Raw genomic sequence first — 11,205 nt, forward strand, 5'->3', positions numbered from 1 at the left:
ACTATGTCTAGATACTCATGTTGCAACAGAAGAAATGGTGGGGGAAAAACTGTAATTGTAATGTATACATGTAAGGATAACCTGACCCCCTTGCTGTACAGTGGGAAAATAAAATTTAAAAAAAAAAAAATGAGCAAGAAAGCAACTACATTTTTAGTCATACAGACACATTAGCTTTTTCCATATACTTTAATTACCACAAAGGATTAAAAACTGCACGGCAAGTGGTCCTACTCCACACAACAGGTTCTTACTGAAGAGTTGGCAAATCTGGTGTGAATAGGGCTGCTACTGGAACCACCATTCTTATAGCTTCTAGTCGACTTGATGGCCAAACATTCCAACTAAATCGGATTCCATCTTGTTCTTCATTTTGTTGGATGAATTCCAAATAGGTTGTCATTGTAAAGTCTGATTGATATTTCTGCAATAAAATTGAAAGGTATTTTTAAATGCTTTCAAAAAATCAAAATAAGTATGTCTTTCACACTTCCTGCATTATTAATCCATTGGAAATCATGACCAAATGAAGATATTCATTTCAGGAAAAAATTAGCAAACAATGACCTCATTTATAACAAAATAATGGCTCTACAGAATCTGATGCCAATTAGGCCAAATAAGAGGTATTTTATCTTTTTTAATTCATTCTTGGAAAAAAACCTCAGCAAGAGATAATAATAAAATAGATACCCTATTTAAGTCAAAGATGGGGGGGGGAATCTAGACCCTATGTTTTTCATATCAGCCTTGTGAATTCATTATTCTAATATACAGATTACCAAAAATATTAAATTCTAAAATTCACATGCTTTTCTACCCAGAAAATAAGAAGCTTCCACTAAACATTTCTAGGATGGACTGTTTAAGGGTACATAACAAAAAGATTTTTCTAAAACTAGTTACTTATATTTTAGACAGGTGATTTTATATCATGCAAATATAGGGCATTTAAGGAACAATAAATAAGTGTGTGATAAGTGGTGTCCCACATGATTTATATATTACTTACCCTCTTTTGCAGAAACTTAACTCAGAATACTTCTAACATTCCAACTTATGAGAGTATTATTTTTATTTACTTTTTTTTTTGTCTTTTATCTTTTTAGGGCCACACCCGTGGCACATGGAGGTTCCCAGGCAAGGGGTCCAGTTGGACCTACTGCTGGCCTACACCACAGCCACAGCAATGCGGGATCTGAACCACATCTGCAACCTACACCACAGCTTGCAGCAATGCCAGATCCTTAACCCACTGAGCAAGGCCAGGGATCGAACCCGAGGCCTCATGGATACTTAGGTTTATTAACCACTGAGCCACGTCAGGAACTCCTATGAGAGTATTTTAAACTCTAATTTGAGATATACACTTTCAATATAATCATTTAAATTGACTACAGCAGGAGGGAGATGCCACTCTTGTTAGGCTCCAGTATCAAGAGATATCTCCATCTTGCTACTCTCTAACCACCTGACTAGGATGCTACCTAGTCCAACAGTTCTATCTCATGATCTCAAACTGCAACAAGCAGTTAGCGATGCAAGGAAAGTGTAAAATTTAAAGGTCTGAGAGGATAGAGATTCAAGTACTATGTGGCTGGGTAAAAGATTTGTGGAAAGGATGAAGGACATGGAGAACTGAACAATTACGAAGGTAGAGTGCCAAAAGAGCCAACATGGATGCTGAGAAAAACGATGGGATGAGGAACTGATTCTAAAATGTGAGAGAAGAAAAGGTATTATTAGATATGATAATTTTAATTTTAGAAAAATGTTCAGATATATTCTGATAGTACAGGTTATAGAAAGTGAAACTTAATAAACCTAAGTATCTTAAGCAGCTAAGAACTTTCCCTTTTGAAAAGAAATGATGTTACAAAAATCACACATGGTCAATGATCATTCAAAATGTAGAACAGACCATTATATGTCAATTATATCTCAATTTTTAAACTAAGAAAATAAAAATTAAACACTATTTCCTCCTACCATAATTTCAGAGACAGCTAAAGAATTCCGCTAATAATAGAAAGTGAGCATGGATTTTTCAAAGGTTGATAAAGGATAGAGGAATCTTAACTAGATTTGTTTAGAAAAGACTATTTTAAAGGTAAATGTAGGAGTTCCCGTCGTGGCGCAGTGGTTAACGAATCCGACTAGGATCCATGAGGTCGCGGGTTCGGTCCCTGCCCTTGCTCAGTGGGTTAACGATCTGGCGTTGCCGTGAGCTGTGGTGTAGGTTGCAGACGCGGCTCGGATCCAGTGTTGCTGTGGCTCTGGCGTAGGCCAGTGGCTACAGCTCCGATTCAACCCCTAGCCTGGGAACTTCCATATGCCGCGGGAGTGGCCCAAGAAATAGCAACAACAACAACAAAAGACAAAAGACAAAAAAAATGAAAAATAAAAATAAAGGTAAATGTAGGAGACAGCTTTGAGAAAGATAGTATGAGCTTTCAAGAAAAAGTGGCTGTTGAAAAACAATGACAAAGCTTTGGGATAACCAGAGGGGAGTGAGAAGATACCAATCTCAGTTTAAACCCAGGTGCACCAATAAGAGGAGAAACGACCTCCTCTGGGAGAGATGGTTTTTAGCAACAGCTTCACAGTACAGATGTGAGTATAAATGCTAGGGCTATGCAATCCTGCTCATTATTCCTACAGAATGTAAAGCAAATAAGTTTTTCTGTTTATCACTTAATTGCAAAAAGGATTAAAGTGCTATTAAAATACTCTTGACAAATCAGGGTTGTTCATCAGAACCACAAAACACAAAAAAATGTTTTGAGTGACTATTTCCTCAATTCTCCAAGAATAGTATATAACTAGTACTTGATTAGTACTTAGGTATTTGGCATATATTTTCTCAAAAATGGCTGAAGTGAGCCTGTCACCTGGAAAACCATTCACAATATTTGTTGCCAATAATAAAATTTGATCTTTCTCAAATTTAAATTAAAAAAATAAAATTTTTGAAAACTTGTATCTAATACTAAGGACTTCACATCTTCCTAATATATAAAGATTTTTCTGATAACATGATTTTGTATATACTATATAATATATATTGTGTATATATATTGTATAATGAAGCATGTCAACATTATTCAGGGAAGCAAGGTCTCCCAAATGATCAATTCATGATGTTACAAAAATCACACAAGGTCAATGATCATTCAAAATGTAGAATAGACCATATTGTATTAAAGTCAACTTTTCGTAAAGTAAACCAATAGAATGGGTTTTAATACAATAGAGTACAAAAAGTTTACTTCTAATTTTTCAGATTCAACATTGCAACTAACTCTTGATCTCTCTCTCTCTTTTTTTTTTTGAATTTTGTTTTATGGCCACATCTGAGGCATATGGAGTGAATCCAAGCCACAGCTGCGACCTATGGCAGTTCCTTTAGCCCACTGCATGGGGCCAGGGATGGAACCCAAGCCTCCACAGCAACCCAAGCCCCTTCAGTAGGATTCTTAACCCACTAAGCCATGGTGGGAACTCCAACAACTCATTTCTTAATTAAAACTGCTCAGTTTGGCTGTAGTATCAAAGAAAATGCACAATTATCTGAAAAAGGTATTAAGATATCTTTTTCCAACTATGCCGTATCTATGTGAGGCCAAATTTCCTTCATATAATTCAACTAAAACAACATATTACATAAAACAGCATATATTAGAATAGAATGCAGAGAAGCAAATATAAAAATCCATCTGTCTTCTATTGCGCCAGTTGTTGTGTTTTTTTTCTGTAGTCTCAATAATGTTTAAGAGTATCAAGGGGACCTGAGAATCACCTCCTTTAGGACTCTAGGGCTTAATTCAAAATCAAGGAGCCTAGTAGAAAAAAGGTTGTATGAAACTTTTATACACAAAAGAAAACATTTAGACACAGGCAATGGCCAGAGTTAAGTTTCCACAGCAGGTAACAAACCTGGATTCTAACTCCGCAGCCTTACTTAGTCTAAATATAATACTAAATACATACATACTACCAATACATACAAAATATCACCTGAGCGATATTTGAGCACAATCCCCTTCCTCTCCCACACTCATTTGCCTCTTAGTATCTCTGCTCTAAGATTATATTTGCTCACTAAATTTTTTTTTTTTTTTTTTTTTTTTTTTTTTTTTTGTCTTTTTGCTATTTCTTTGGGCCGCTCCCGCGGCATATGGAGATTCCCAGGCTAGGGGTCGAATCGGAGCTGTAGCCACCGGCCTACACCAGAGCCACAGCAACGCGGGATCCGAGCCCCGTCTGCAACCTACACCACAGCTCACGGCAACGCCAGATCGTTAACCCCCTGAGCAAGGGCAGGGACCGAACCCGCAACCTCGTGGTTCCTAGTCGGATTCGTTAACCACTGCGCCACGACGGGAACTCCTGCTCACTAAATTATATCTATTCTTACATTCACACTTTCCAGAAATAATCTGAAAAACATCCCACCTGTTTCTTCCTTTTTTTTTTTTCTTTTTACAGCCACACCTGTAGCATACGGAAGTTCCCGTGCTAGGGGTCGAATCAGAGCTGCATCTGCAGGTCTACACCACAGCCACAACATAGATCCTGTTGTAGATCAGAGCCCCGTCTTTGATCTACACCACAGCTTGTGGCAGTGTTATATCCTTAACCCAGTGAGTGAGGCCAGGGATTGAACCTGCATCCTCTCAGATACTATGCCAGGTTCTTAAACCTGAGCCACAAGGGGAACGCCCCACCTGCTTCTTCTTAACTGGTCCAATTACATGGCCATGCAAAACACCTCCCCAACTTCCCTCACCTTTCCAATGGGATAGTATTATTTGATAAACATTCTACCCTGTAATATTATATTTATATAAAAGCATAAAACCAAGTAAATACAATTGAAACACTATATTAGGATGCAGCATTAACTTACTAGTCATGATATTTTAAAAAAGTGGTAGAAAACACAAAAAGCTATTCTAAAGAAATGTCTCATTTTTTCAGCACAATTTATAATCACTGGGAGTTACTTTAAATAATTTCTCATGGTACAACTAAAAGCAAAAAAGCATTAGTCACATTAACCTAGCATATCAAATATGTGCCCATAGTATTTTTAAAGGCTTTACCTATTAGATAATAATTAAGGGTTTTTGAGTATTCCATTTTAGCCCTTTTGTGGATCCCCAAGTGAAAAACATCCTAAACTGAAAGTAAAATTTGAGTTCCTTTAGATGTACTTGTTAATAGACAATTAAATGTGCCTCTCCTACTTTTCTGTTCTAAAATCTTCAATCAAGTGTCTTCAACTACTTCCCCAGACTAGCTTTGCTACATTGGACAAATAACCTCTTTGTTCCCCAATTTCTCATCAATAAGATGAGGAGTTTGGGTTAGAAAACTACAAGGCCCTTTGTAATTTGTAAACCTAAAATTTTGAGTCAATTAAAAATGACTGGAGCTCTAAAATGATGTCAATCAGACCACCGGAAAAGAAAGACTTAACATGCATTTATATTTAAATCTGAAATTTTTTTAAACCAAGTTAACTTGGCCACTTATCCACGGATTTGAAGGGTGAAGCCTGAGGAAGTTCACCTTAAAACATGAATTCAACATACTCCAGTGATTACATGCAGACTTACTATGCCTTTTCCTTTCCCACCAAAACAGAAAACACTTAGGGCCGAACTGAAATATGTAAATTGGTACGATCTGAAAACTAAACTCTATTTCTAGCTTTTTAAATTTTTATTTACTGATTTCTGCTTTTGAGGGCCGTACTGTGACATATGGATGTTCCTAGGCCAGGGAGTGGAATCACAGCTACAGCTGTCAGCCTGCACTACAGCTCACGGAACCACTGAGCCAGGCCTGGGATCGAACTGGCACCCTCATAGATACTAGTCAATTTCCGGATTGCACCGCAACCGGAACTCCAACCAAAGTCTAATTCTAATCAGAGCCCAAGGTGTTAGCTCTACCTGGCACTTTTGTCCTCATTCCTTTTAATTCCAGAGGCAGGACTACAGGTGACAAAGTCACCTCGGTTCAAAGACCAGGGCTCTTCAGATCATTAAAGGAATGAACCAAGAAGCTGAAGAACCCAGAAGCGGTGACCGGGTGGGGTGGGAAAGGCAAATGGGCCCCGAGCGGAGGGTGGGATGCTGGGGAAGATGCCCGAACTTCTGCTTTTCACCCAGCTCCCACCTTTCACACCTGATCCAGGGGAGCTGGGTGAGGGGGCCGCCTAGGCCAGGACAGAACTAAGCAAAGAGTGGTGGCTGAGAAGGTGATAGGTTCGAGCCTCAAAGCAGATCCTGCGGGGCCCAGTCGCAGCCCCGGAGCACCTCCCCTGCCCGGGGTACCAAGACCAAGAGGGCAGAGCGGACACCACCCTTGAGACCCCAGACCGCTGACCCGTCGCCGCTCAGCCGCCCCTCCCCCGCTTCCCACCGAACTCCCGCAGCCCCTCAAAGAAGCCAAGAGGAGGCAGCCCTGAGGTCGACTCTTACCACAGTGGCACCTGGTATGAAATCCGCCCCTGCCGCAGCCTCCACCTTACAAAATCAGTCCTCCAAGCCGGAGCAGCTGTGGCGCTGCAATTAGGACCCGCACCACCCTGCCCGGCCTCAATGCAGAAGCCTGCCGGACACACACAGCTGGTGCTGCCTCTGCCTTGTGAACGCGAGGGGGAGGAGCGGGGCCAGAGGAGGGGAGAGTAGAGGGGACCATCCTGGGGGCAGGGCGACCGAGCCTGGGAACTGCTGGGAAGGGTGCGGGACCCCGCAGAGCAGAGCACGGGTGGCGGGGGGGAAGGAGCCGGAGGGGCGTGGCTACAGTGACGAACTTGACAGCGGTCCACAGCAGGGGCGGGAGACCCGCGCGGATCTGGAGCGCTAGGGTGGGGCCACGGCGGATCATACTCCCCGCGGGCCGCAAGAAGGTAGGAAGTTCTGCGGCCAGACTCCTCAGCTCGCTGAGAGAAATGGAGGTATCCTGTAGGACACGCTCTCCTCTAGGTGCCTGGTTGATTCCAAGAACCACAAGACACATCTCCACTGAAAAAACAAAGTGAGAAGTTTGTACTTTCCCCTTGGTACAGCAAATATTTACTGCACATCCGTCTACTTTGTGCCAGGCACAGTAGTGATATCAGGCCAAAATCTCTGGTCTGCAAGGATTTACATACTATTTATATACTACTTCGGTATTCCTAGTTTACCTCTTTTCTTCCACAGTGCGTGCCCCCTCTCCCGCCCCCACTACACACACACTACAATCTTTGGTTGATTAAACTTGATGTGTTTTCTGCTTCTCTTTCCGAGAAAAACACTGGGAAAAATACGACAAACAGAAACAGGTTGGAAAGACATTTGAGTTTGGCTGTGTCAGGCAACCCCCCTCCTTCAGTGACAGGTTCCTCACAGAATTAACTCCAGATACCACAACACCTGAAATCCTGCAAAGCTTAGCCCTATAAGCATTTTACAGAATAGAGAAAAAGATGAATTTTTTGTTCTTCAAAGTGTATATTCACAAGAAATAAGATATGCAGCAAACATATATTTTCTTTCTCTAAACTTGTTTTTTATGGTGGAAGAGAATGAGTTTGCTTGTCAAATTTTAATACCATCCTGAAGTGTAAATGGGAATCCAAACCAAAATTCTGTATAGGCCTGAAAAATAAGTGGTCTCAGGGTGCCACCCTACTTAATAAGGATTTTTGACTGAAAATGCAGCAAGTAAATAGCTGTGGACAATGATATAATGGCAGAATAAGATATTTGCAAAAAGAAGTAAGATCTAAGAATGAGGAGGGTAAATAGACATAGATGAGAGGATCCATAGGGGTCCTGGAATTCAATGAGGATAAACCAAAGTAGAGCACCTTTGGTAATTTCATTAATTTCATGATCCCCAGAAATGTATCTTTGCTATCCAGCTCAATGAAGCCTAAGAAGTCTTAAGGCCTATATTTGAAAGAGTGGCTTTTGTTTCAAATTGCAATGAAATAAATGTTAGGATTGGGAGTTCCCATCGTGGCACAGTGGTTAACAAATCTGACTAGGAACCACGAGGTTGCAGGTTCGATCCCTGGCCTTGCTCAGTGGGTTAAGGATCCGGCATTGCCATGAGCTGTGGTGTAGGTTGCAGACGTGGTTCGGATCTGGCATTGCTGTGGCTCTGGCGTAGGCCGGTGGCTACATCTCCGATTAGACCCCTAGCCTGGGAATTCTCCATATGCCGTGGGAGTGGCCCTAGAAAAGGCAAAAAGACAAAAAAAAAAAAAAAAAAAGAAAAATAAATTGTTTGATATAAGGTCAAAGAGACCTCCCATCTGGAACTTTCATTTGGAACTATGGATTGTTAAACCATCATTTGAAATGGTGTCATCAACCGAAATGTTTACTTCACATTAGGATTTTAACTCTGAAGATTTGTATATAAAAACAAACAAACAAATGTTAGGATTGATTGGTAACAAATTCATTTATATCTGTCTTTGTATACTTTAAAGTGAATGAGTTTAAGCATTTAACCCTTGGATGTATCACCAGGACCCGCTGGACCCAACTTTAATTTTCTGAGGTTTTCTCTTTTGGGAGTTATATTTGTAAGGATTCATCTTTCATGACTTTTATTCTTTCTTAAAGGTCTTCCAGAGAACAAAGAGAAAAGTTATTTTTTAAAAAAAGAATAAAACTTATTTGATTTGCAATTGTCATATGGGTCCACTGGACTCTTATAAATCTAGGATACATCATGGAATCTTACTAATCTTATTTTTCCTGTTCTTGAAACATTCTACTTCATCATTATTTCACCATTACTCACCAATTGTTCCAAATTATGCTTTAAAATATCTAAAATAATAAGAAAATAGAAAAAGAATAAAATTACCCAAGATAATAGAACCTTCAAAACCAGCAAAATATGGAATAAAAATTGGAGTTTTCTATGTTTAGATACTTATTTGAATTTCCAATAAAGTTGTATTTCATTATCCCTTTACTTTTTTATAACAGCTTTATTGAATATTCCTTTACTCTGCATATGAATTATTCATGAAGTGACTTAAATTTATAAAAATTTAAAAGGATCCACTGGACCCAGATGGTAAATGATAAAGGCTATTTTTTCTTCTTTTTTTTTTTTCCTGATATGTTGAAAGCTAAGAGGTTTCGATCTGAGGAAGAGCAGAGAGAAAATGGAAAATTTCTTGAGCTCCGGAGAAAAGAGTCAAACTGAATTGGAGAAAGGGAGAATCTCCAGAAATAATCTTTACCAGCTTTCTAACTTAATCTATAGACATTCCTGGATTTGATATCAGTCTGTGAATCTGAAGGAAGCTTGTTAAACATTTACCAACATGCAACTAATTATAACTGTTTGCTTTTAGTTATACCCGTTGTGCCGGTATTGGTACAAAATGAATGTTCCCGAAATATTCATGAGTTGGGCATGAAAACCTAGACAGTTATATTATCATCATTTTTATATATTTAGATTGGGAGTAAAAATGTAAAATCTGACATAAGTCCCCACCACCACCACCAAAAAAAAGTCTTTTTTAAAAGTAAATTACTCCTGGAGTTTCCGTCGTGGCGCAGTGGTTAACGAATCCGACTAGGAACCGTGAGTTGCCGGGTGAATCCCTGGCCTTGCTCAGTGGGTTAAGGATCTAGTGTTGCCCTGAGCTGTGGTGTAGGTTGCAGACGCGACTCCGATACCGCGTTGCTGTGGCTCTGGCGTAGGCCGGCGGCTATAGCTCCAACTAGACCCCTAGCCTGGGAACCTCCATATGCCGCGGGAGCGGCCCAAGAAATGGCAAAAAAAAAAAAAAAAAAAAAAAAAAAAAAAAAACCAAATTACTCCTATGATCATTATTTCTTCAGACTGGCATTTTTTACAATGCCAGAGAATATTAAAAAGAGAGAGAGAGAAAGAGGTCCTGTGGTCAAAAACACCAGTAAAATTATGTACAATAGGTATCTTGACTTGTCAAGAGTTTTAATATGCTAATATTCATTGTGAATCTTTAAGAGTGGCATTTGCATACATTTCCCAAAGATATTTGACCTTGGAACTTTTTTCCAGGGACCATCTGGGGGCAAGTATTCTGAACATTATTCAGTCATTAATTAATCACTTGTTAATGTGTAACAGCCAGTATTTTCCTTCCTACTTTTGAACCCACAGAGATTTCCAAATTGGAGATTCCAGCAGTAGGTAAAATATGGTAACACAAATTTCTGGGAATTTTACATGGTCACCACTAGATGGCGGTTTCACCTCTACTTTTTCTTTTTTGTTTACTCTATAAACGAGGCACTTATTTTTTCTAACGTGGATTCTCTTCCATTTGTTCAGATGGTGACATTATAAAGCACTGGCCAACTATTTTTGAACTACTCACTAGAAAAAGTAATATTCAGCATCATATATGTTCTACTCTGCATGCCCTAAGACTACAATAATATCAGGTATAGTTAATAAAGCTAATTAATAAATTACACATTAGAGTTAATAGAATTCCAAACTCAAATAGACCTTAATGATAATTTGGTCCAATCCCTGTAAATAACAAATGAACGTGAGCATAAGAGTTTAAGTAGCACATACCAGGTCAAGGTGCTGATGGCCATTTAAAATTACAACACGGTTGATTTCATGCCTGTCTTTTCTTCTTTAAATGCTGACAAGACTTGTCACTAAAACTGCTAGCTTTTGTTCAAACAGCAATTGCTTCTATTCCATGGAAGAGTTCCCCTGTGGGGCAGCTGGTTAAAACTCCTACGTTGTCACTGCAGCGGCTTGGGTCACATCTGTGGCGCTTGTTCAATCCCTGGCAGGGGAGCATGCCACAGGCCTAGCCAAGAAAAGAAAGAAGAAATGCATGTGATGTGTCTACCAGAGACTTAAGAATTTAGAGCTCAACAAGTGATAATTACAGTAATCTGCTCATTAATTTAAAAACATTTAAAGTTCCCTCACTACTGTGGATGCATAAAATAATCTTCAGTATTTACTTAGGAGAGTAAAGAAGGAACCCCCCTTAAACACTTCAGAACCACTAGTACCAGGAACTAAATTCCTGGTCTTCATTATTCCACCCGAGCCTTAACCTTAGGACAACCAGCGAGTTAGCTCATGCGCAGCTTCGCCCCCTAAACCCAGCCTCTTGCCCATCTCCGCGCCAAAGGCGCCCGCCCACTTGTGCGCCTG

The 11,205-nt window shown here is 39.8% G+C and overlaps 1 long non-coding RNA gene across 4 annotated transcripts; it reads right to left on the reverse strand.

The window, feature by feature from the left end:
* LOC100627270 lies at positions 171–11,188 on the reverse strand. 4 transcript variants are annotated; one of them, XR_002346575.1, is made up of 3 exons: positions 11,106–11,188; positions 10,603–10,849; positions 171–424 (listed from the first exon to the last, which is right to left on the reverse strand). It is a non-coding gene; the product is annotated as an uncharacterized LOC100627270 (long non-coding RNA). The 4 variants fall into 4 exon arrangements; XR_002346568.1 differs by having other exon boundaries at positions 11,010–11,163; XR_002346569.1 differs by having other exon boundaries at positions 11,061–11,162.

The sequence above is a fragment of the Sus scrofa genome, chromosome 1 (genome assembly GCF_000003025.6).
Source record: "Sus scrofa isolate TJ Tabasco breed Duroc chromosome 1, Sscrofa11.1, whole genome shotgun sequence".
Lineage (NCBI taxonomy): Eukaryota > Metazoa > Chordata > Mammalia > Artiodactyla > Suidae > Sus > Sus scrofa.